Source organism: Canis aureus, chromosome 25 (assembly GCF_053574225.1).
Source record: "Canis aureus isolate CA01 chromosome 25, VMU_Caureus_v.1.0, whole genome shotgun sequence".
NCBI classification, from domain to species: domain Eukaryota; kingdom Metazoa; phylum Chordata; class Mammalia; order Carnivora; family Canidae; genus Canis; species Canis aureus.
Genome location: NC_135635.1, coordinates 7,787,309 through 7,815,070, shown reverse-complemented (window position 1 = coordinate 7,815,070; position 27,762 = coordinate 7,787,309). Strand labels below are relative to the sequence as shown.

The 27,762-nt window shown below is 41.0% G+C and overlaps 1 protein-coding gene across 2 annotated transcripts in view; it reads right to left on the bottom strand.

Annotated features, from left to right (window-relative positions):
• The window catches only part of SLC38A4 (solute carrier family 38 member 4), an 84,182-nt gene that overhangs the window by 48,491 nt on the left and 7,929 nt on the right, over nt 1-27,762 (bottom strand). The window contains exon 2 of one of the 2 annotated variants that reach the window (XM_077870339.1): nt 21,141-21,594. The gene's annotated coding sequence lies outside the window, so the exon portion shown is untranslated. Of the gene's footprint in view, nt 1-20,263; nt 20,384-21,140; nt 21,595-27,762 lie in introns of those variants that run through there. The other variant, XM_077870340.1, reaches the window with a different exon arrangement.

Here is a 27,762-nt window from a genome sequence, read left to right as displayed (position 1 = left end):
TAGTGTCTAGTGTAACGTGATAAGTGAGAACTTGAAGACTGATACTTTTTAATTTTGGGGGATCTGATATTGACATGTGTGTAAGACAACCACAGTAACTCAAATAATTTTGCTTATGCTCTTGAGTTTAAAAGGCTGATGGCATTTCTTTTGAATCTTGCATAAGACTTTAGTTTTTTTCAAAGGAGGCCTAAAAGGAGCTTCCCTTCTTTTGTCTTGTAACTGTCTCCCTTCATCTCTTTCAATCCACACCAGAAGTCTTCTGACACCCAAAGGATCTGATGGCTGAACAAGTTCTTGTTCCTTTGTCATGCTAACACTTGACTGGGGTACCATTCAGGAGATCTGGGTTCAAGTTCTAACTCCTTCACTATAGCTATGGGCACTATCAACAAGTAAACTCTCTGGGTCTTCATTTTTTCATTTATAAAAAGTATAAAATCCTGAATATTACTCAGCCATTAGAAACGACAAATACCCACCATTTGCTTCAACGTGGATGGACCTGGAGGGTATTATGCTGAGTGAAGTAAGTCAATCGGAGAAGGACAAACATTATATTGTCTCATTCATTTGGGGAATATAAATAATAGTGAAAGGGAATAGAGGGGAAGGGAGAAGAAATGGGTAAGAAATATCAGAAAGGGAGACAGCACATAAAGACTCCTAAAACTGGGAAACGAACTAGGGGTGGTGGAAGGGGAGGAGGGCGGGGGGTGGGGGTGAATGGGTGACGGGCACTGAGGGGGGCACTTGACGGGATGAGCACTGGGTGTTATTCTGTATGTTGGTAAATTGAACACCAATAACAAATAAATTTATTATTTAAAAAAATAACAAGGACCACTGGAAGGACCAGATGAAATTCACCCATTCACTTATTGAGGACCTACTATGTGCCATGGAACACACTTACAAACACAACTATAGTTCAAACTGGCCAAACAGTTATTTATTGCTTCCTGTGTAGCTCCTTTTGCCTCTGCTTGGACTATAAAACTTAGAAATATAAGTAGTTGGTAGTCGGACTTATATAGTGGTCAAAGAAATATCAAAATGGTTGCCCAGGAGAGACCTGTTGGACCTAAAACTGATATATTGACATAAAATCCTGATTCTAAATGCTTCAGTTGAACTCATTCCCCCCATCAAAATTTTCAGCCAAGTTAAAAAGTGAGCAACAGAGAATGCATCGTCTCTAGTCTTTTTTGTCTGGCTCCTGTTTTCAGTAAGTCAATGAGGCAGTAATCACTGAGTATCTATTATATGCCCTGAATGATGCTCATCACTGTCTCCATGTCTCTGGGCTTTCCTCCTACTTGTGAGCGGAACATCTGACTCTGTTTCCTTCTGATTGACCACAAGCCTTAGAATGACTGTGAGGCTTTTCAGTTAATTTGCCATACAGAAGAGTTCTGCTGGTAACGACATATATATTAAGTTACGTGTTAAATGTATTACGCAGGTATGCGTTCCCTGTGACGAAGGTAAGAGGGAGATCTGCTCACCTGTACCTTGTCTACATTTATATCTGTTAGGAACCACAGTGCTTTTTCTGTCCCCAAAGAAGCCCAGCCTTTATCTTTTGGCTCATAGGCCGTTTCCTATAAGTTCATTGTTTTCTCACTGTCATTCCAAACTCTTATCAAATATGGGCCTGCCCTGTGTCATGGAGAACACGTTGACTCTGGAGTCCAAGTTCACAGATTCACGTTTGACTCCCATTCTGCTCCCTGCCAGCTGAGAGCCTTTAGACAGGTTAGACTTAATCCTCCCTCCTCTGTGCTCTCTGCTTCCTATGAGCTGTACTGGCCCATTTGTCTACACTGTTAGACTTTGAAGTCCTTGGGAGCAGATGCTGTGCCTTATTCTGCATAGCACAGGGTCAGCTAATATAGATTGTGGGGCTTGACTGCCTACTTAAACCCAATTCCTGTCCTTTGTTAGCTGTCTGACTTGGGGCAAGCAGTTTGCCATTTCTGTGCCTTCAGCTTCCTCAACTGTAGAGAGGAGGTAATAATAGTATCCACCTCACGCTGCTGTTGTGAGGAATTACGAGTTCAATATTTATAAGGCCTTAGAAGAGTGGCACATAGTAAACATTATGTAAGTATTCGTGTATTTAAATAATTGTCTCTTAACTTTAAAACCTAGCATGGTACCTACTTAATATAGTTTTGTTGAATAAGGGAAGTCATGTAAATATTCTGGAACTCGATTTTTTCTTTAAAACTGGTCTAACAAGGATGCCTGAGTGGCTCAGCAGTTGAGCATTTGTCTTTGGCTTAGAGCATGATCCTGGGGTCCCAAGATTAAGTCCTACATGGGCTTCCCATAGGGAGCCTGCTTCTCTCTGCCTGTCTCTCCCATTCTCTCTCTCTCTCTCTCTCTCTCTCTCTGTCTCTGTCTCTCATGAATAAAATAAATAAATCTTAAAAAAAAATAAAACTGGTCTAACAAAAACCATTATGCCAGGTTACTGTGAGGTGTAACTGTGATCATGGATATTTAATCATTATAAACAGAAAAGGCATATGTGTTTGGATTTTTTTTTGGTTTTGGTTTGTTTTTGCTGTTGTTTTATAAGGACAATATGACAGCAAAACCGATGATGAAATAGTTTCAGCACTGTTGCTTTGGAAGGGTATTGACACTGTTTAATTAGACCGTTATTCCATTTGTTAAACTATTGATTTAGCACTGTAGAAAAGCTAGAAAACGGGAGGTTTTGACCCTGACCCATGGAATCTCAGAAAACAACCTCGTAAGAAGACACGATTTGCAATATGTGTTTGTTTAACATTAACCAACTTGTGAAGCTGAAAAGTACCACGGTACATATTTATCCCTGAACCTGTCCCCAGAGCCAGTGTTTAAACATGTAAATATACTTGTAGATTTTGGTGGGAAGGGGGCTGGTTTGGCTTTGCTTTGGGTTATTTTTCCTTTTGGTGAGACTGACAACACGTGAAGACCCAAAGATATACCAAGAACACATTTTTCAAATGCCAAAGTAAGTGGCCTACATTTTGCTTCCACTCTAGGATTTGAGATTGCTGGACATTTTAGTACTAATTCCCAACTTGGCCAGTCCTAGTGTTGGTTTAATCATTGTCCCTTAATTCAGTTGCAAGACCCTTTTCACCATCATCAATTAGTGCATGGATAAGAGTGCAACACGAATGGATGACTGGCTCTCTGAGGTAGCTTCTTGGTTCCAACAGGACCCCATAACTTCCATCTTTTACATACACAAAAGTGTTACAAGCATGCATAGATGCTACTTCTCACTAACTGGAAGGTTAACCTGGATGCAACCGCTTGGAATTTGAATTGAAGTCTAAAAGACTGTGCTGTCAAATCCTTTATTAATTCCAGTTCAGGGATCCCTGGGTGGCGCAGTGGTTTGGCGCCTGCCTTTGGCCCAGGGCGCGATCCTGGAGACCCGGGATCGAATCCCACATCGGGCTCCCGGTGCATGGAGCCTGCTTCTCCCTCTGCCTGAGTCTCTGCCTCTCTCTCTCTCTCTCTCTGTGACTATCATAAATAAATAAAAATTAAAAAAAAAATTCCAGTTCAATTCATTCTTTGTGATTTAGACGTGAGGAAACATACATGCAAATATTTTCAAACAGAACTCTTTACAGAAATTAAAAATAACCTTGATTAAAATCTTTAACATTCTTATAAAATATTCTTACGCTGTTTGGGAAACAAGCCAGTTTTTTTTTTAACCCATTAGGTGGAATGGGTATAAATGTGAATGAGTGTGCCGCTGATGGCAGCTGGTGATGTGTGCTCTGGTATTTATTTTCTTTCCACCTCTTCCCCTCTTAAATAGTTGGTCTTCCAGTTGTTGACATATTGAGCTCTTCTCACACGAGTGTGAATATACTGATGTGAACAAGTCCCCGTTGTCTTCCAAAACAGAATAATACCAAAGTATATTTATTACGTAAATATAGATGTCTTTAGGCACCAGCCCAAACTACTAAGATTCATGGTCTCAACAACCCACTTTAAATTGTTTTAGGTAAATTTAGTTAAAAAAAAATCAGTCCTGCTATTTGGTGGTAGGATAACAATAGCTAGTCTGCTGAATTAGTCTCTGTCCAATGTATAGACTGGTTTTCCTGTGGCATTTGTTAAGTAAACGGTGTTTTTTTTTATCACTTCTGTGCCCCATTGTAACAATCAAAGCAAGATTAAGAAAAGAAACAATAGCAGCAAGAACTACAATATGAAAGAGGAGAGAAAATGAGGCGGCAGTGAGTTGTTGGAAGACTCTCTAGGATTTTACTCAGTATGTTCTGGTCCAAAACATGGATTACAAGAAACATTATTTAAATATTTCTTAAATATCCAATACAGCTTATTTTTATTACACTAATATAAGGATTGAGAAATATGTGGCCAAAAGATGAAAAACATTTTCAGATGTCTTAGAGAACTCTCCTTATGATGACTTCAGTAAACTAAATCATTCCAGCTGGAGTGAAAAACTGGGAGCTCTGTTGATTTGTTTTCCTGGAATTTCAGCAAATGAAAGCATTAAATTTTTATTATAGACATTATCACAGATGTTTAGATATACCCAAGAGGAATATTCAGGTGTATAAATAGATTCATTTTTAGTATGCAGAGATAGATGAGGTTTTGTGGCACCTGAATTTTCGCCTAAAATGTTTAAGATATGATTTTCTTTTAAAGCATCTCATTAACTCACCTAATCACAATTAGTTATTCTATGCTGTGGTCACTGAAATCATTTGAGAATAATTGGCACAACTGATACATAAGAAAGTATGCCTGTATTGGCCAGATTTGGGCCAAAAATAATTGTTCAAGACTTCTTAGTGGTTAGAGTGGTTATCTCACTCTCTACTGCTCTGTGAATCCTATGGAGATGACCCTCATTTTACATCTTAAGTAGATGAGTAAATTAAGACCTCTTTTTATTTTTTGGTCCCTACCTTCCTTATTTTTGCACAGAACGATAACTTATTAAAGAAGGTATGTGTATTCTTTATTTACTTTTCTGCAAGTCTGATAACAACATGTAAAGGGCTTAGAACAGGACCTGGGATATAACAAGAGCTAGATAAATATTATTTATTGTTGTTGTTGGTTGTATATTTTTAAAACCGTGAGCCACATAAAATAGCCTATGTACTTACAATTTTTATGAGAACCTACTCTTGAGCAGTAGACTATTTTTTATTTAGAAGAAGAATTATCTCCTATATCAACCAAACCACAATTCAAAAATTTTAGTCAGTATTCTTGGCTACAAACCAAATGGCAAGTTTAATTCTTAGGCCTACTGATAAACATTTCAGGAATGGTCTCAAACTTCTGTTATTTATAATAGTCACAGATCTCCAGAAGAAATGGTTTCTTTTTATTTCCTGTTTTAGGGCCCCTTGAAACATTCAGTCACTTGGGCATTAGCATTCGTTGTCTTGTGTTAACTTGTTATAGAGTTAACATTTCAGGTAGGAAACCCTGAAAAAAATATATTTATATCAGAAATGCTGACAAAGTCTTGATGCCTCCAGCACTACCTCTGTCTGCTGCAATATCTGTTTACTCTGGTCTGGTATTTAATAAAATATACAGACTTGCCATGGCAACCACTGCAACACAAAGCATATATGTGTTTCTAAGATAAGGAGAACTTTTTTTATTAAAGGAACATTCAAAAATATGTTAGATGTACATAATAGTGACTTTGGCAAAGAAGACATAATCATAGCAATGTAAGAATTGGGGTGAATGACTATCATTTTACTAAAAACATGATATGTAAATATGCCTTAGTTTTATTTTGTCTGATATTTTCTATATATGTTTGAAGCTTACTTGTTAAAAAGAATACAAAAAGAACCCAGACACTCTATACTAATTTCTGAGGAGCAAATGTAAAACATTTCTTCTTTTCTTATTGTGAGAATATTATTTATACTTTGTATGTCAGATGGGCAGATGACTGGGGCTTCTTTGGCCTCAATTAGTGTATTTGGTGACCCAAATCCCATCACGCCTGACTATTTTTTCACTTTTCCTATTCAAAAGTGTACTACCCTAAATTTATTTTTCTCAATTAATTTTGGTGGAGCATAAAAGAATAATAAAAAATGTACTCACTTGGGCTTTTGAATAGTTTTTCAACATTTTTTGCAAAATTTAAACTGTTTACAAATCAATAAACTCAGAAATATATATATAATATATAATATAATAACAAATATATAAATATATAAAAATATATAATATAAATATATAATATATATATAATAACTTTACTGAAAGAATTACAAAGGGGCACCAATTGGCTTTTTATTTCAATTCTGATTAAAATTTTTAAAAAATGACTATATAGGAAGTAACAGCTCAGAGGCATTGGGGGATCTGAGTATAGAATAACCTCTCACCAGACGAGAGGATCAAATTCTTAAAGTCTATGACAGGAGAATTCCAGGTTGGGTAACTTAATAGCTTACAGAGCTTACGGAGAATATATAGTTTATGGGGTTGGGGCCAAGACTGTGTGAATCTGTACAACATTTTTGCACTCATGAAAGTAAAAAATATTAAAAAAAAAAAAGTAAAAAATATTACCAATGATGTTATTACATATTTTAAATTGGTATTAACAAAGACAATTAAATTTAGGTTTCTCACCTTTTGCTCACTAAAATGTCTTCAGAGCCTCTCCCAGAGTTCCAACAATTGCAAGCTCATACTGCTTTGTTGTACAGAAATACACATCTACCAGAGCACATTTCTAGTGTATGACCTTATTCCAATAAGGTCTAATGCTTTTTTCATCTTATGGATTAGAGGCATTGTCTCCTGCTTGTTATCTCCCAGTGTGATACAGGATTAACATAGATGCTTAAGATGGAGAAACTTCTGGAAGCCTTCATTAACCTACTAGGCCTAGATGAGTAGATATTTCTCAAGCCTATTCATCTGTCTCTCAAAGCAGGTATTTCTAATCTGGGACATGAAAACTACATCATAAGGCACAAGCTGCCAGCCCTTCTGTGCACCGTTTGCAGGTCCCTCCTGTCAAAGCAAGAACCCAACAGGCCTTCCCCTGAACCCTAAGTTCCACTGATGTGTTCCAAGGCTTCACACAAAAGCATTTCTTCTTACTGTGCATCTATTTTTCTTTCCTTTTCCATTTTCAGCCTCAGTTCTTACTCTTTTCCCCTTAATTATCCTCAACTGGGCTGACTGGAAACTTGTATGTACTGTATGGTGCTAAATTCACCCGACTTCAGAGAAGATGCGATAAGTCAGGTCCATACGTGTGATGAATTTTGCAGTTGCATGGCTGATCACAGTTTTAACTGTATTATTTAAATATGATGCTAATGAAACAATAGAAAATTATTAATATAGGCTGTACGTTCTTTAAAAAGCATTTCCTAGTATGTATGGCTAATGTAAGCATAAGGTGTTAAATTTTCTTATCTTTTCAACAGTTGAACAAAGCAAAGAGCAATCAGACTAAAGTTAAATGCTGATAAGTTTCTAAAAAGGTCTGTTTCACCTTGGAAAACAGGACCTGCATGTTGTTCTTCTGGTAGAGTAGCAGGGAGAGCTAGTAAGTGTGACCTTCCTAATCTATTCTAGAATCTTTTTCTTATGGGATAATCAAATAGTTTGAATCACTCCTCTCCTGGGAGTCTTTTGTCAGCAGTTAGTAGACTACAAGGGCATGTCCACGAGCTCTACCACAATAGAGTCTTAAGAAAGGCAACTTAGACAAATCACACAACTGTGATTCCTATTTTCAGTCATTCCAAGCCATGTCCCCTTTTTATTTAAATATTACTTACATGATGATTTTATTTTACTTTAAAAGTCTTGTTTTTAGGCAAGCCAGACTTATGGAATGGGAAAACAAGTAGATTGTTCCTTAGGCATGATTTTCTGATGATGTAGCAAAGGTATTAACAACATAGGCCCCTAAATGAAATGTTTCATTATTTAGCTTAGGTAATATAATGTATATAATTTCTATTTCTTTTTTTTTTTAAGATTTTATGTGTTTATTTGCGAGCGAGAAAGAGATAGAACAAGTGCGCACACAGAATGAGAGGGAGAAGCAGACTCTGGGATCATGACCTGAGCTTAACCGACTGAGCCACCCGGACACCTCTCATTTCTATTTCTTATTATGGAAAATTTCAAATTTATACAAATGTAGATAGAATAATAAAGTGAAACCTCACAGATGCATTATCTAGCTTGAACAGTTATCAACCATGGCCAATCTTATTACATCCAAACCACCACTCTCCCTCCCACATTATGTTAAAGCAAATCCCAAGTGTATAATTTCCTAGAGAATATATTTGTGTATGTCAGTAATCAAAAATTAGTTTTTAAAAAGTAGTCTTGTGGCACAATTTTTCAAATCAAAACAACCTAGTGTTTACTGGTATGTCTTGAGATAAATTAGAGAAAGCTGAGTAAGCACTTGGGGGAGGACAGTACACATTTTAAAACCTGACTGAAGGGCATTCCAGATTGGCCAAGTTCTCAAGAAGAAGCATTAGGTAAATCATAGGTATTAAAAGGAAAAATATTTGGACAAAATTGAGAAAGATATAGGCTGGAAGTTCCTCAAGGAACCAGGCAAAGGAATGACAAGGTATAATTTTTCTTTGAAAGAGAAGCAACTTCATAAGGGTTAGATTTTAAGAAGGCAGACTATTGATGCTTGGCAATGACATTTTAAAAGTCTTGGAACTCAACAAAGTCCAGAATATGGGAAATTCCAGAGGACAAATGGCTTGTTTTCACCATCCAATAAATTGCAAGAGAGGAAAAAAGAGATGAGGCTTAAAGTCTCTTTGAATCCATATCAGCTAGTGAATGTATGAGCCCTGTTTGGATTCTGATTCAAACAAGCTAGAGGTAAAATAAAGAGACCATCAGATATATTTGAACACTGCTGGGATATTTGATAATATTAACAAAATGGTTTATCTAAGGTGTGATAATTTGGTTATTCTTGAAGACTTATCTTTCTGAGATACATATGGCTCATGTACAGATCAAATTATATGATGACTTGGATTTGCTTCAAAATAATTTTGTAATAGTTGTGGTAAGGGTAGCAGGGAGGAAAGGCATGGGAAGGGTTGAAATATAACAGACAAGTATTGATAATTGTTGAAGTTTTGTGCAGACAGAGTGTCATTGTACTACACTAGAATTTGGAATACATTAGAAATTTTCCATATTAAAAAAGTTTAAATTCCCTCGTTTAGAACTTCAACATACATTTTTCTTGATAGTCCTCCCCAAAGTTTAAAAGCAGAAGAAAGACCTATAGATTCTTTCAACCAACCAGAAACTTCTATTGCCTAGCATTTTTTAGTTTTACCCTGATACATGAAGTTAACGATAGTTAGTAAGCCTAAGGCATGCTAAAACATTAAATCATATTCAATAAAATTCTGATTTTAAAATGGATCTTGCTTTATTCTAGTTCTTTGAAAATTGACAAGCCATGGCAGGTATAATTTCCTCCTAACCAGAACACTGGACTCTCTAATTGTGTAACAGAGTTTTTCTATATCCTTAGCTAAACAAATGAGACTTTTGAGCAGAAATTTTCTGTTCTGTGTCTCTGAAATTTATGAATAGCCATGCATACATATGTACTTCAGCAAATTTTTGAGGATATCTTTGAGGTTGAGGGACTGTTATTTTGAAATACTTATACACATAGAGTCCAATCACTTGACAAAGAGTAATTATTTAAGAAATGGCCCCAGGAACAAGATAAAATCAGAATCTATATGTGACCCCCCTCTTTCAACCCAAATCTAACCTACTTTGCTATTTATTTAAAGCATTACTATTCTGTTTGTAATCGCATGCTATAGTCTGAACACATCATTTTAGATCTGTAATTCAGAACACAAAAAGAGTTTGTTTAGACATCATTGTAAACAAGAGAGCACTAATGGTTATGCCCTTGATTGGATTGAAGCTTCGCTTCAGTGAAACCATTTGTAGGAGAATATCAGAAAACTTACTAATTTGGTTTTATGCAGATCAAACAACCAGTTAATTTATTGAACTTTTCACTTTTCTAAAGCTACAGATTGTATTTGTAATAGCTTCAAGGATAGATGACTCATCATGAGACTATTTTAATTACTCTTTGAAGCCAATATCTAGTATTTGTTCCCTGCTTCATAGAAGTTTATTCATTATTTGATTACTTCTTACCAAAAATAAAATCTGCGCCAAGCCACACACATTTTTGTTAGATCTAAAAAGAAAATACTCTCTCTGCTTCAGTCTGTGCTCCATCTTAGTAGGTATGGATTAGATACTGACTCCCTGGTTGATAGGCATAGAGGGACCCTGTCCCTTCTTATGACAGCAGTTATGATCAAGAGACACAGAGAAGCTTTAACAACCAAGTTTTCTAGTCTACATCCTCCATTCAGACCTGTTAATTTTATAAAGTCTGAAATCTCATTTTTAATGTTCTCATTAGTAATAATCATATTCACTACAGCCAGCCTTATGCTAAGCATATCACATGTATCGTATCAGTAATACCCTCACCTTTTGGGTAGGTAATATTATCATCCCCATTTTATAAGTGATGCAGCTGATGCTCAAGAAGATTAAGTAATTTACCCAAAGACCAAAGCTGGTGAACAAGTGAGTGGGCCAGGACTCACAGCCCCACATCTAACTGCAGAACCCAGCTCCTAACAACATTCCATCACCACTGGGTACCTACTCTTCATTGGACACTATTCATAACAGGATCCCTGTCTTCAAGACAGCTAGAGAGCTCAGCATGGGAGCTGGGGCAAGGAGAACAGGTTTCATGAAGGAAGAATGATATGACTTCAGAGAGAAGAGGGTGGTTCCAGGCTAGAGAAATGGGATCAGATGGAAGGGGCACCTGCACCCCAATACTTAGAGCAGCAATGTCCACAATAGCCAAAATTATGGAAAAGAGCCCAGATTTTCATGTACACTAGAATAGGTAAATATATACACAATGGAATATTACTCAGCCACCAGAAAATAAAATTTTGCCATTTGCAGTGACATAGGTGGAACTGGAGGGTATAATGCTAAGTGAAATAAGTCAATCAAAGAAAGCCAATTATCACCTGATTTCACTCATATGCGGAATTTAAGAAACAAAACAGAGGAGTATAGGGGAAGGGAGGGAAAAATAAAACAAGATGAAATCAGAGAGGGAGACAAACCATAAGACACTTTGAATCATAGGAAACAAACTGAGGGTTGCTGGAGGGACTGATGAGGGTAGGGTAACTGGCTGATGGACATTAAGGAGGGCATGTGATGTGATGAGCACTGGGTGTTATATGCAACTGATAAATTACTGAACTCTCCCTCTGAAACTAATAATACACAATATGCTAATTAATTGATTTAAAAAAGAAAGAAAGAAAGAAATGGGATCAGAAGTTTGGCTCCAGTAATACCAAAACAACTATTGTCTACTTTAGCTCACGTAGGATATTTGTGTACAGTCCAGCTGATGTTGACCTTGACTGTCAAGTTAAGGAGTTTGAACTTTATTTTTCAATAAAGTTTTCTGGTATAAAGAATAATGCAAAGCATTATATTTGGTGTCATTTTTCAGTGTGGACATTGCTATAGTATTACAAAATTTTTTGAAAATACTTGTACAGCTTTTGGGTTTTGCCTACATTGATACAGTACATGAAGCATTTCTATTCTATTTTTCTTTCAGAAAAGCTCTATTTTTTTTTCTTTTTAAAGAAAAAGTTTGAGAGACAAATACCACCCCCGCCTCATCACCCCTTAAAAAAAAAACAAAACCTATAATGTTGAGAATAGTGGCCTCTGTCTGCACTTCATATCACAACCTTGGCATGGCTCCCATCATTTACACAAAATAAAATAAATTACCCAGTACGAAGATGCTGTTCCATTTGGAAAGATTCAGGAAAGCTGATTTGCCCATGAAAGGAGTTATACGTTATTTTGCTTATGGCAGTTCTATATATGCGTAGGCTTTGAACAAGCATCTGCTACCTACCCTCCATCCCCCGGCAGGGATTGGAATAAGGAATATTTTTCTGGTAACAGAAATCATGAAAACGGTGACTTAGCCCAATGTCTTCACTTAGACTTGGATCTAGGCAGGGCTGGAGACTGATAGTTATTTTGTGAATTGATAGCATGTCTTTGAAAGCCCAAGGTGTGAAATTCTAAAAACACAAAGTATACTTTCAGATAGTAGTGGATATTTTGTTCTCTCCTCCAGGGAGGACAAAGTGGGGGAGAGAACTCTCCAGTAGGTACTGACTGAAGCCAGGGATTGAGCCTAATTCTTCTAGGTACTATTCAGAAGGGCTGCATTTCCCTTAGCTAGTTACAGCCTTTGGAGAGTGCAGGTTCAAGTCACTTGTGGGTGTTCAGGTGAAGAGTCACAGCCTCCTTTTAAAATCTGACTTAAGTGAACTCTGGGTGATGCTCCTCCCACTGGTGGGTGGGGTGAGTGGCCAAGGAGAGTCTCAGGACCCTCCACAGTTGCCCTGGGGCTAAAGATGTTATTTTGACTCTGGTGACCCTCCTCAAACTAGAGTCACTCATGGTCATTTCCAGCCGTGTCCTTGAGTTATCAGCTATGTTGACTGCACAGACTGGCAAGGGATTCCCTATTGCAGAAGCATTTTTAAAATCAGCTTCAAGAAATCTGAGTTGCCCTAACCAAAGATAAGAATCACAGAATAGATTGTCCTATTGGTGTGGAAATCTTAAAAAGTGCCAGGTTTTGGATCTTAACTGTCTAAATACATCCTTTTCTCTGCCACATTCCTTTTCTCCTCTGCACTCCTCTGGTGGTCTCTGCTTTAAATTAAAACGTAGCTTATATATCCTTTGGCCCTATCACACACAAAGGTCATTTTGAAGTTGAAAACACATTCAAATTTTGTTCTCACACTCTTACTGAGTACCGTCAGTATCCAACTGAAGTTCTAGACAAATATATCAATTGAGAAGAAGAGGAAGAGGAAGAGGAAGAGGAAGAGGAAGAAGAAGAAGAAGAAGAAGAAGAAGAAGAAGAAGAAGAAGAAGAAGAAGAAGAAGAAAGAAGAAGAAGAAAGAAGAAGAAGAAAGAAGAAGAAGAAAGAAAGAAGAAGAAGAGAAGAAGGAGAAGGGGAAGGGGAAGAGGAAGAAGAAAAACGCTACCACTAAATGTGGTGAAGCAACTGGAATACTATTCAGTGATAAAAAGGACCCAACTTTGGATACAGCAACGTATCTCTAGACCTCTAGAATGTTATGCATTCAGCATAACCAGTCTAAAAGAGACAAAAACCAGTCTCAAAGAGATCACAGTGTGATTCTGCTTACATAATATTTGCAAAAACAATTAAAATATAGAGCAGGGAAACATCTGTTGTCAGGGGAAGGGGGAAGGAGGCAAGTGTGGCTGTAAAGGAATCCCAGCAGGGGGATCTTTCAAGTGATGCAAGTTCCGTACCTTGGTTGTGCTGGTGGCTGCACAAACCTTCGCGTGTGATCGAATGACGTGGAAACGATACATACGTTTTGTACACACATATAGTACCAACATCAAAGTCTGAGTTTTGATCTTATATGAAAATCATGCCCAATGTAACCACTGGAGGAAACTGGGTGAAAGACAGAGGGGGGGGGGCCTCTCTGTGCCACCTTTACAACTTCTGGTGACTGTACAATCACTTCAAAATAAAAACTTTAAATATATGTAAGTCCACCACGGATAGCACGGACTCCTCTGTACTGCAAGTATAATTAAAATCAGCACCGTGACACATGCCAACAAAGCGTCATATTTTTAAGTGTGCTGTTTCTACACCATTGCCTCAAGAACCCAAAAAAGGAATAACACAGGGATGATGTGTTCTCGGGCCTATGATAAAATCGCTCCAGGTCTGCAGGGCTGCAACCCATTTGATGGCTTTGCAGACGCTCCCAAAGCCAGGCTGGAAACACAAATGCTCTCCGGTTAGTAGGTCCAGATCGGCTGGCGCATAGGGCCTCAGGCGCATCCCGCCCGCGTGCCCACGCGCCTGCCCTTTGGGGACGATCCAGAGCCCGAGGCCACGGCCCGGGGGCCACAGGCGCACGCAGGAAACCCCTCTTAGAGCCCCGCGGCTGCCCTGCCTCACCCCTCCTCCTCCTCCAGGTCCTTGCCACGTCTCACTCACTCACTGGTTCCTCTGGCGAAGTCCCAGCAGAAGCCGCCAGCCTCGGAGCGCGCGGGCTGTCCCCGGGGGTCCCCGCAGGTCCCCGCAGGTCCCCGCGCGCGGCCGCAGAGCAGGACGCGGGCCCCGAGCCGCCAGGCGCGGCCGGAGATGGAGATGCTGCTGGACAGCACCCGCCGCCCGCCGGGCTGGCCTCCTGGGGGATTGCCTCCTTTTTTTTTTTTTTTCCCCTCTTTTTTTCTTTTTCTTCTTTAACATTTTTATAGCGCCAGGAGTGTACCCGGGGTTATAGAATTATGCCAAAACAAAGAGCAAAGTCCTTGTCCTGAGGAGTATGCGGTGTAAAAGGCGCGGATGACGCAAGGCAAAATGACAGGACAAACACCAGGGTGGGTGGGGAGGAAAAGTGACCCTGAAGCGTCAGGTAGGATCAATAGGACTTTCGATGGATAGAGAAGGAAGGAAGGGGAGGAAGGAAGGAAAGAAAGGGAAGGAAGGATGGGGAGGAGGGAAAGAAAGGAAGGAGGGAAGGAAGGAAAGAAGGAAAGGAAGGACAGAAGGAAGGAAGGAAGGAAGGAAGGAAGGAAGGAAGGAAGGGAAGGAAGGAGGAAAAGGAGGGACAGAAGGGAGGGAAGGAGGAAAGGAAGGAGGGAAGGAAGGAAGGGAAGGGAAAGAAAGGAAGGGAAGGGGAAGAAGGGAAGGGAGGAAAGGAAGGAGAGGAAGGAGGAAAAGGAGGGACAGAAGGAAGGAAGGAAGGAGGGAAGGGAGGGAAGGAAGGAAGGAGGAAAGGAAGGGAAGAACGGAGGAAGGGAAGGAAAGGAAGAAGGAAGGAAGGGAAGGAAGGAGGAAAGGAAGGAGGGAAGGAAGGAAGGGAAGGGAAAGAAAGGAAGGAAGGGAAAAAGGGAAGGGAAGGAAGGAAGGGAAGGGGAAGAAGGGAAGGGAGGAAAGGAAGGAGAGGAAGGGAAGGGAAGGGAAGGGAAGGAAGGGAAGGGAAGGAAGGAAGGAAGGGAAGGGAAGGCGGAGAAGGAAGGAAAGAAAAAAAATGGAAAAGCCGAATCACGGCCTTAACTCCTTTGTGAAAAATATAAATAAGGATATGCAATAAAGGCAATAGGAATAGGAACATTTTTGAGAGTTTATTACGTTCCATTGGTATCACACCAATTTTATAAGGTAGGCATTCGTATTGCACCTAATTGGAAAACAAGACTCTTTTAACTGTTTAAAAAACACTCCTAATGCTCTCCATGAGCCATATATAATTCCATTTTATCCTCAAAAAAATGTTCATGAAGTAGGAAATGTGTCCCTCATTTTATAGCTGAAGAGAATGAAGCACTCAGGTTAAGTAACTAGCTCAATCTGGATCGCTCAGGTAGAAAGCGGGAGACCCAAATTGGAAGCCTGGAAGTCCCACCCAGTGAGAGAGCCAAGATCGGAATCCAGGAAGCCCAACTGTGTGGCACAGGGATTGGTATCCATACACCCGGATTCCCCAGCCCGCATGCTTAATTGTATGCAATAATGCACACTGGATAAACAATTTAATTGAAAAATATTTGTATTGACTGCCGGTAGTGCATAAATTCACTTTGCCAAGGCCTTTAATATTGCAGTGAAAACACGCTTAACTGAAGAATAAACACTATTATAAAGAACACAATAGGTGCTCCTTCCTTCATTCACTCAGCAAACATGCGTGAGTATCTGTTTGCACCAGGCACTGTGTGTGGCACCATGGAGACGGGAGTGACCAAGGAGGGAAAAAGGAGAGAAAGCAAGGGAACTGGAGATGGTGTGCATTTTAATGATGGATACACACTAGACTGATCAAAAGAAATAGGGGCAAATAGCCAACAGGAAGGGAACATTTCAATCTTCTTATACAGGGAATGACGTTATTCTGGGCTGGACTGTCCTTTGTGAGTATTATTTATCTCTTTTTTCATTTCCTCTCTTCTGTTTCCTTCATTTTTGTTTTGACAGAGGAAAACACCAAAGAACCTCTATTATAGACATTCGTTAACATTTCAAATAATGCTTTGGGTGTCCGAGTGATGACATTAACAGTAATGGCTGTCCCACATTGAGTGCTCACTATGAATCAGGCATTAGTCTGAGCATTTTACATGTGTTAACTCATTTAATCCTCATAATAATCCCATGAGACAGGAGCCAGTATGATCTCAATTTTATAGCTGAAGACAATGAAGCTCAAAAAAGATTTAAAAACTTGCCCAAGGATATAACGCTAAAAAGTGGAGGATTTAGTGTATTAACTGAAATTAGGTTTTGGATTATTTGTGGATTTCATTTACCGTTCGAATTCCCTTCCAAATAACAGTTTAACTACGAGAGTATTTTACAAGTGTGGAAATAGTGAGGAGGCATGCAGACTTCTGAGCCTGGGATGGAAAACTGGTATAAAAGATCTCTAAAAAAAAAAAAAAAAAAAAACAAGAGACTCTGGGAATTGCATTTTCCAAGTCTGTTATCAAAAGCCAGAATCTTAACTGGCATAAACATCTACTTTGGAGCTAAGAGGTTGACATCATTACTGTCACTCCATGCCCGATCTCACTTCATTTTTTTAAAATGCTTTTTTCCTTCCAGACTCTTCTGTAACACACTAAAATAAACAAAGCCACTAAAAACTAAAATAAGGAGAGAAATTCTCCCCAGCTACCCCTCCCTAACCAGAAAAACACAGAAAAGCATTTGTTTGGGAATATTTTTTTGTGATTGTGTCAATTGTATCTTTGTTAAAATAGAATATCCCCCTTGAGAATGAGAAAAATAATTTGATTTCCCCAAACAGAGGACAGCCAAGTCTACTATTTCCATTTGAGTGCAGAGTTTAAAACCCTAACGTGTTAAAGAGTCTGAAACACTAAAGTTCTCTAATAGAGGAGTGTATAATAGAAAGATGAAATAATAAAAGATGAAATAATAAAAATAATGAAATAATAAAAATAATAATTCATATTATTATGAATAATAATAAAATTATTAAAAATAATTTCTGTATTCAGTCATTGTGTTCCTCCTTAGCACAGGTCACTTCTGAAAATTCAAGGGTGGGCCAGAGCTTTGGGAGCCTCCCAGACCACACCTCCCTCCCAACCTCCTCTCATGGGAGTTCCACTTCCCACTTCTGAACTCCTAAATTCCCAGAGTGGCTCCCACTTTCTCCTTCCTCCTTTCTCCAGGTCTCTGTTGAATTCTCTCCCAGTTTGTTCACTTCTTTGCCTGGCTGACTTTTATTTCTGCTTCATTACCAAGTCTCGAAATGTTCTCTGACCCCTTCCCAAGCCAGCTTCAGGGGCTCAAATCTGAATTTTTCCTGGCCCTCAACATGCTGTTAGTACAACCATTTGCTTGCTTATTCTTTCCTCCTCTAGACTGATTCATTTATTCAACAAATGTTTCTTGGGCACCTAGTATTTGCCCAGGACTTCGGTAGGTATTAGGGAAACAGGGATAAAAGACACTCCCTAACAGGGTTCCTGGAAGATAATGATACTGAGTGATTGTTTGGGGAATGAAGGAATGGAATTAGGTCATTACAAAAATAGAGGGAAGACCAGAGGAAGATGAGCAGTCACAGGGAAGACATTTGGCAGTTCCATTCCTCCCATTGGGCACATCCTACCATGTTGTGTAACATCTCCGTAAGCCTCTTTCCTCCTTAAGTTTTTGTTTTCCTAGTTAACTTTCATTCTGCCAGCTCTATTGGAAGCAGGAGCTCTGGCATAGAAGGGGCTTAAAGCTCTGATGCCAGCGCTGTCATTTACTAGCTGGGTGACCCTTGTCTCTTTCCTTAGTTCCTATGTGCTTCAATTTCCTCCTCTGTAAAATGGAGATAACAAACACCTATAACAAGGAGGAGTGTGTGAACATTAAATAGATTTCACATTTGTAAAGGGCTTAGCGTAAAGTCTGGCTCGTAGAGAGTTCTTTCCTTTCTTTGTCTCTCCCCTACTCCCACCTCATACCCTTCCTACAAGATGTCACCAGGGCAGCAGGGGCATGCAAGATGACTTCAGGTGATATATGAAGTACATTTTAAAAGACCATATTATTTTGATACATCTAAAAATACCTAAGTGGCCATAAACCCCATTAAACCTTTGTGGGCTTTTTTTTTTTTTTAAATCAATGCTTCAGGTATGTTAAAATTAAAAAAGAAAAAAAAAGGCTTAAATTGTTTTTAAAAAAATACTTGGAAATTATCAGTAAGTCAGTACAAAGGAGAAGGAGGAAGAGAAAGGAAAAGACTCCTGAAAAACACTGAGGAAACAAACAAGGGCAATGACATGAAAGAAGAAAAACATTTAACCAAGAAGTCTGCATCTGATCTATTTATTATGCTTGGCCTGAGGATTCGATAAACCGATGGGTAACCATAGGCATACTATGCATTTCCCAAATGTCACTTATTGAAAAAATCTAGTTCTGGGGCTGTGGGGATTCAGTCTATAGCTAAATGACCATGTGTTGGCTTTCTTAGCATAGGATTAGTCTGTCACAGGCCAAACGGTCAGCTTTGGCTCCCTAAAAGTCACCTGTCCAGTTCTGCCTCTGATGAAATACAAAGTGAAAGAGAATTGTTCATTTAGATTTAAGAATAACTAATGACCACGTAGGGCTTCCAAAGACCGTCTGTGTTCCTCATACTGTCTATGTCTCTGTCCTGCTCTGTAAAATGAGTATAATAATAGAATCTGTCCCATGAGGTTGTTATGAGGATTTAACATAAAAGAAATGTAATAATTGATATATATGTGTGATTGTTACCATTAATCGAGTGGGGACCAGCCTCCTCGGAGCACCTAGCACTACATACTCTGACGGAAGAGCTCATCTACCCCCGCAGGCTTGAAAACTATCTGTCCCCTTCCACCCATCTCCCTGCATTTTAATGTTTTGTGATAGAATCAGCCCACTAAAAGCTTTCTGTCTCCGAACACGTGGTATTCAATACTTTGGAAAGTTCATATATATTCTCCTCAGTTTCTCTGTCCTTACAAGCTTCTACCCAGATCATAGATTTTTCTATAGATTCTCTTAGCCCTTCAGAAGCTCTATTACACAGGTGTGTGTGCGCACACACTTCTTGTGCTCCATGTGAGAGAGTCCACCCATCTCTGTGCCTCTTGGGGGACTAGTCTGCAGTGGGGCTAATTCCTCCCACCCTACCGCTCCCAGAAGTCAGTGTCCCTAAAAAGGCAATAACCGAACAGACCCAGACCAGAGAGCCCTAGCGAACCGGGCCCTGGAAATCGTGATCCCGGTGTAGCAAGTGCTTTTTACAACATGAGGCAATTCACTCATAGCAACTAAGTCTAATAAAGGACTAGGAGAAGCCAGGAAATTGGGGGACTGGCCGTCGGGGCTCCCTCCTCCCCGGAGGAGCCCAGGTCCCAGCGCTCCAAGTGCTTAACAAAGAAAGCGGGTCGTGCAGGGGCGCGGAGCAGCGCCGGGCGGACAGGTACGCGCGCACCTGCAGCACCTGCACGGCCGCCGCTGCCCTGACGCCTCTTTTCTCGGAATCTAAGATGCCCCCGAGACGGGCGGAGATGCACTTTCGCCCTGAGAGAAGGACGTCAACGGCCACCCCATCCTGCGGTGACACCAGGCCCGGGTATCTGAACACCGTGCTTGGAAGCGTGGCTCGGGGTGCCCGGGGCCTCTCCAAGCCGCCCCAGGTCCCAGCTCCTGCCCCCTCCCCGGCAGGTACCCCCGGGCGCACCGGGGACCGAGCCTCCCCAGTTTAGTCCATCCTCTCCCCGTAACCGAGTGCGCCTCTCCGGGGGCGCCCCCTCTCGCTGGGGCGCACCCCGCTCCCTGCGCTGCTCCCCGCGCGCCCCGCTCTCGCGCTCCACGTGCTCCCCCCCCCCCGGGGCTCCCGGCGTCGGGCTCCCTCCCCCCCTTCATTCATTCTCCTCTCCCCGTTTTCCCCCCCAGCCTCGCGCTCTCTATCCCCCCCCCCACCCCGTGCGCTCGACCCCACTTGCCTCTCCCGCTCCGCGCCTCTGCTCGCCCTGCCCTGGGTCCAGCGCCCCAGGCGTCCCCGTCCCGGCGCTGCGGTCTCGGTCCCCGCGCCCCCCTGCAGGCCCCGACCCAGCACAGCTCCCGCCTCCTTCCTCCCCCGAAGGAGCCTCTCCGGGGACTCCCGGGGCCGCAGCCCCCCACCCGAGGGACCGGCTGGCCCGGCCCAGGCAGCCCAGCTGTCAGGGACAGCGGGTCTATTTTAGGTCCAGCACCCAATGTCCCCGCCCTGAGGACACGGGCCCGCAACTTGGGTAGCACTTGCCAGCACTGATCCCCAAGCCGACCCGAGTTAGGCTGGTGGCGGGGCCACGGCTGCGGACGGCGGTCCCGGGACACCCAACTGGAAATCCAAGGGGAGGGAACCCGGGGCTTGGGGCCTGGGGTGGGGGGTGGGGGTGGAGGGGGGCAAACCCCAGCCCGCCCCCCCCCTCCTGGGATTGGGCTACCTGGCCAACCTCTTGGGTAGGTGGCTACCCTGCCACCTCTCTTGCAAAGTCACACGTGAGCCTTCCCAATCGGTCCCCCTAACTCTGCCCCGGTTGACTTCATTTCTAGCCAATCCGGTCATCAGCCTGCAGTAACCCATCCAAAGCGCGATCCTTTGGAAAATCATAAGAATTGGGGTCAATCAAGCAAGTGACAAAGAGCCTCAATACCTAACCTAAGCCCCAGACGGTTGAGAGGCCGGACTGCACACGTGTGCGTGTCCCTATGCGCTCACGCACACACACACACACACACACACACACGCACAAACACCAATCCGGGCTGGGATCCAGCCACAAGTTTGCACACTGACAGGTCTCTAAGCCTAGCAGAAAACAGAAAAGTTTCACTCACCTGCGTCTTTTTCCACCTCTGCCGATTGGGACCCAAGGGAAGTATCGGAAAAGGGTGGATTGAGAGACCCTCCTTTCTTTTCTTTTCGCCTTTCCAAAGAGTGGAAATTTCCATCATGTGATAGGGGGCAGCATCCCCAGTGTCGCGTTTCCTGCGGACCCTCCCTTCCAGCCCAGCCACCAATCGTCAGGCGGCAACCTGAGATGTAAACAAAAGCATCCTCCCAGGTGGGCTGACTTGTCCAGCTGTCCTGCCAGAGTGAAGCCTGGGAGCCGCCAGCCCCTGCTCCCTCTTTTCTGGGTCCCTGAAACAGAGAAGATCTTGGTGTGAGTTGGGGTTTTCGTTGTTGTTTGTTTGGTTGTTGTTTTTGTGATGAAGTGTCTTCATTAGTCAAGGTTGCATTTGTCGAATCTGCCCTCTATGCAGGACTACCTGTTGATCTTCACTTTGAAGTCTGTAAAAAAAAAAAAAAAAAAAAAAAAGCCTTTCAGGTAGGTTGACTCTAAACTGCCTCCAGGTTTATGGATGTCAAACCCGAGCTTGACATAAAGGGGCAAAAAAAATATTGAGGAAGGGGGTACAAATGAAAAACGTGTCGTTCACAGTTAAAGTCACTTTATGTTCCGTGAAGTTGAGGATAACTTGGTAGCATTTAACCATGAGTGGGGATCTTGGTGGGAATTTTTTTTAAGGGACTTCAATTTTAACACAACCCTCAGTATTTATGGAAAAGGAATTAGGATATAATAAATAGCACTGTAATTTTAATTCTGTTTATTAAAGGCATTAGCCTACCATTTTAAGGGACACTGTTTACAGTAAAATAGTAAAACTATTTTCTGATGCTAGGCAAAATTTTTGTTTCAGAGAAGGCCTGTGTAACAAATATGTTCACAACCCTCTGTTTATTTCAGTACTCATTTGTCTTTCTTTGGGGAAAAAATATTCTCCAATGGAGAACTGACCCCACAGTTCAGCAAACTCACCAGGCAATACGAATTGCTTTCTGAACTCTGACATGTCCAATATCGCTGTATTCAGGATGGTAAGTCTCACTGTTTAATCATACCATGAAAGCCTAGAACCATCTTATCTTACTCAGGGTTCCCATTGACTAAAAACACCAGCGGCACCTTAGCACATTAAAAGAAAACAAAAACAAAAACAGGATAAGGACAAGAATTACCCAGATAATGCGTAATGACCAGGAACACTTAAAAAATTATCAGCTCACATGCATGCGTATGTACATACGTACACACCAGATTGTACTCAAACCATCCAACAATGCAAATTCAACAGAAAGATGATGCAATAAATGACCACTTTGGAGCCTAAACATATATAAAACTCAGTATCTAAAAAATACTTGTTTTGAAAAAAAAAAAATACTTGTTTTGGGGCACCTGGGTGGCTGAGTCAGTTGAGCAGCTGCTTCTTGGTTTTGGCTCAGGTCACAATCTCAGGATCCCCGGATGAACCCCACAGAGGGCTCCCTCCTCAGCGGGGAGTCCGCTTGAGGATTCTTGCTCCCTTTCCCCCACCCTTTACTCTGTGCTCTCTCTCTCTCCCTCTAAAATAAATAAATCCTTAAAAAAAACATAAAAAATAAAAAAAATACTTGTTTTATGAAAGCTGATTATCCGCTGCCTGACCAATAATGACATACCTCTTTCATTTGTCATAACAAGAAGTTTCCATTCTAAGAAATTAGAATATGTCAGAATAATTTTCAAGTCCCTTTAAACTTGCTGAAATTAGGTTATTTTTACACTATCACGCTTTCCATTGATTGTTACTTAATAAACATGAGGGTATTTTAAAAAGCTACTAAAGTGTCAAAATTGGTAGGAATGAGAAAGGATTAGTAGACAGAGCAGGACAGATGTACATTTCTCTGTGCCTAACCTAACATATATTAAAGACAAAATTCAGATTTCTTTTTTTTATTGGTGTTCAATTTGCCAACATATAGAATAACACCAAGTGCTCATCCCATCAAGTGCCCCCCTCAGTGCCCGTCACCCAGTCACCGCCACCCCCCGCCCACCTCCCCTTCCATCCCCCCTTGTTCGTTTCCCCGAGTTAGGAGTCTCTCATGTTCTGTCTCCCTTTCTGATAGTTCCCACTCATTTTTTCTCCTTTCCCCTTTATTCCCTTTCACTATTTTTAATATTCCCCAAATGAATGAGACCATATAATGTTTGTCCTTCTCCGATTGACTTATTTCACTCAGCATAATACCCTCCAGTTCCATCCACGTCGAAGCAAATGGTGGGTATTTGTCGTTTCTAATGGCTGAGTAAAAACTCAGATTTCTAAAGTGAAAAGCCATTTCCAGAGAAAACCAAATGAGGATGGCGTCATGCAATTCTACGACAGATACTAGTTAACTGTGCAACTGCTCAACTTTTTAATGAACTGCTTATTTAATCAGTCCTTGGCATCTATATCTTAGTCCAGAAAAGATATAAAACGGTGTTTCATTGCCTGATTTGCTGGAGTCCAATAGGTTACTCATCTATATAAACTGTTAACGTCAGGTGTGGGTTGAGGTAAAATGAGTTGCACTCATCTGTGAATCAGTGAAGCGCTGAACAAAGTTCAAGTGTATTATCTTTTGTAGCTAACACCCAGCAGAGTTTAAGCAGAGCTCCAAACCATGTCTCGATAGTATGAGGCAACTGACCCCCCTTTATCTTCCCTGCTACCACCCAAACCTTGAGCCAATGACGTCTCTGTTGAATCTTCCCAACAATCTTCAAACGTCTGTTCTAAACCAGTCTTTGAAACAATGAGAATTAGCCCCAACCAGCAACGTGAATACACCTACAAGACCACGGTGTAAAACACATTCTGGTTTATCATCAGATCATTCACTGGCTCCGGAGCAGTTAGCTCAAGTTTGAATGTCAGAGCCACCATCCAAGAGCTATGTGACCTTGGACAAATCACTAAGTTCTTCGTGAATCATTTTCTCCTTCTGAAAAATGGAGAACATTTCTTGATACATTGGTTTCCTATTTTCAGACAGTACTAAAAACTCGCCTAGCGATGGAGGAAAATGAAATGTTTGCAATTGAGAAAAAAGCTTACAGGGCAGATAACATTTACTACCATTTTGACAAAGCTGGCTTGACTGAAACTCTCTGCTCTAAAATTACATGAACACATTAGCACAGATATTAATACAAAATCACATTAACACATCAAAGCTCTCGGCTCTAAAATCACATCAACCTAGAATGGTTATTAGTTTTGTCATGAATACTGTTGTTTTTAAGAAAAGTCTATATGAAAAAATATTCCCCAAATATATTCTTTTGAACCAAAGCTAATACTTGAAAACAGACTTCTGTGCTCCAATGGGGTTTGGAAAACGTTGTGTTGAAAGTTATTGTGGGATTCCTCAGAGGTTTTAACCAGTCTCTCTAAGCTGGGATGGAGCTTGCAGCATTTCTCCATGACCGTGAGCCCTTTTTGGAGAAACATCTCTCAGGGCTGATGATCCAGAGTATATCCATTACCAAATTTTAGCATGAATGAATGCCTGATGAAGGAAATGGAACACAATTATTACTTAACACTGCATGACAGTGTATATAGTTCCTTGGTTTACAGACTATTGTTGAGTAGTTTGATAGCAGTGATTTTAGTAGAATTTGTATAAATTTTTTCCTTTGATAGCAGACTTTTGACATGGATTATTTCTCCATTTAATAATTATTTTAACTAGTAAAATGGCTGTAGGTTACAAAGCACCTTAATATATATTATGGCCCTTGATACTAAAATAAGCCAGCCATAAAATTATTATTTTCCCCATTCAATGAGAAAAGAAACTCAGAGACTTTAGGTAGTTTGTCCCAAAGACACAGAACAAATAAATTGACAGACTCAGCATGAACCACTGGTTTCAAATTCATTCTCTCTCACAGCTCACCTCCCTTTACTCCTGAGCATTTTCTTTTCCAAGACTGAGAACTGTTTTCCTACCTTCAGTGTAACCAACCCTGAATGGCACGCTCAGCCATAAAATTATGATTTTTTAAAATAATTATTATAAAAGCAATTATCTGTCATAATTGCATGAGCCTCTATAAATTCTAATGTCAGTATAATGACTTTATTTTATATGAATTTGAATTTGATTTATGTGAGAAACTGAGTAATCCCAGGATTGTATTTATGGTATGAGTTTTAGTGTTACGTTCTCTAAATGGGCTACTATTTCTCACTAGTACTAGGAAAAAGATACCTGAGTAGATCACTCACCGTTTCAGTTTCACACATGATGAAACAACTAGCAACTGGATCTCAAAACAAAATATCAAACTAGATCTAGGATCTTAGAAGACCCAAGTCTAGTGTCCAATATGGGGAGTCAGGAGCCAGACTGTGGGTCCCATCCAGGAGGTGAAAAGAGAGAGCTGAGCCCACGTGTCACACGCGGATAGCTCAGGGAAGAGAAAGTGCACTGTGTGGTCAACATTCAACACCAGCCCCAGGGAAGTCAACTTCTGTTGGTCTGGTCTGGAAATGGCATTATATGCAGGCATCTGACCGGCCATATTCACCAAGACATCACACTCCTTTTCCAACTTGCCACTCAAGGAAGCAATCAACTATACCCATCTATACAGCTCACATTCTAAACTACTCACTTCCCCCTGACTCCCCAACACCATGGTCTTCCACGCCTTAGTGCTTTTGAATGCATCACGCCCACCTTCTAGAAGCCCTTGCCACTGACTCTGCCTGTCATCCTCACTTTTTATTCATCTTTCAAGCCCCGGCTCAATGTCACCACTTCAGTGAATGAAACCCTTCTTGACTCCAGTTATCTTTTTCCTTGGCAGTCTGGGGACATGGTGTGGGGGAAGTGGAGTTCAAAGAAGGATGGGAAAAGAAAACCAGCATGTTCTGGACATGGAATTTAGTACTTACAACCACCTTGTGAGGTGGATGCTTTATCCCCGCTTTTCAGATGAGAAAACAGAGACTGAGTTAAGCAGCTTGCTTATTAGAATTAGGACTCAGATGTAGGAGATCCCAAAGCTCTCCTCATTCTGTCCCATGAGTAAACTTGTCCTCATTTGGGTTCCGGAAATATATCATAATACATTGGACTTTAGGCCCCTCAGCAGCCAGTCTCTATTATTCTTATCTGTGTTCCTGGCATTCGCTATAGCACCTGACCCCTAGGTACTCAGCACGTCTATATCCAGTGGGTGAGTGAGTGAGTGAGTGAGTGAGTGGGTGAAGAATGCCCTACGATTTGCCAATTGTACCAAACACTATCTATTCCTGAGTCATTAAATAAAATTACCTGTGATTTATCCCTAAGGATAATCTGTATCTTTTCCCTAGTGTTTTCCTCCTAAGTCAAGAGGCATCATGATTAGGTGCCAGCTCCAGTTTTGGTGCCCAGAGAGACAATGATGAAATCTCCCAGGCTACCTGCTACTCTGACGTGCTTTGCACAACTGGTGTTTGAACAGAGACTGACATTAATTTGCCATCGCCAGGTAACACAGTAGCATGACAGCTTTTCAGAAAATGATACCAAGTTACTCTAAAAGCAGATTTTACCCTTTGTGACATTCCTCTGAGAGTTAAAAACTTATTCATGTCAATCTTAACTTCATATTTTCTTTGTCTGGATAAACCAAATGAAAAGACTTATCACCCAAAGCCAGGCATGTTTAATAGCAGTTACCATGTTAAATACATTTATATGTACAAATATAGGTGCAAAAATGTATTGTACATACTTGTACAAATGTCAGATGTACAGGAGACAGCCATTTGAAGTTAAACACTTGGTTTCTGATTTCTAGAACCAGATATCCTAGGTTTGAATTCCAGCTCTGACACTTACTAGCTAAAAACTACTTACATAATAATTAGGCAAATTATTAGCCTCCCTATTCCTCAGTTTTCTCATCTGTTATTCGAGGATAACAGTTGTACCTAGTCATAGAGTTGTTTAAAAAAGCTTAAAGCTGCCCCAGGGCAGCCTGGGGGGCTCAGTGGTTAAGCGCTGCCTTCAGCCCAGGGTGTGATCCTGGAGACTCGGGATCCAGTCCCACGTGGGGGTCCCTGCATGGAGCCTGCCTCTCCCTCTGTCTGTGTCTCTGTCTCTCTGTCTCTCTCCCTCTCTCTCTCTCTCTCTCTGTCTCTCATGAATAAATATATAAAGTTAAAAAAAAAGCTTAATTAAGTCACTTAGGCCACATATCCTTTTCAAATGGAAAATGCTGATAGTAGTCACATCATTTGTTAGTGAATAATTCTTATAATTACCCCAGAACCCTGTTCCCCTGGGCCTGTTTCCTCATCCCTAGTACAAGAGGGCAGACTATTTGATCCTTGCGTCCTGTGTGATCTACATTCTACAAATGACTAGCTTCTGGGTGTTCTTTTATTCCCTTGCTGCCACTACAAAACCTCAGTTTCCTATTTGACCTCTGAAGAGATGGAGGACAGGAAACAATTATGAATCTACTTCTTAATTTTCAGAAGACTAAATCCAAAATAAGACAAAATAAAACTTGCAAAGTTCCATGGAAGCCCTTCGCTTCCCGTCTTCAAATGTAGGAGAGAGAGGTGTGGAAGAGGT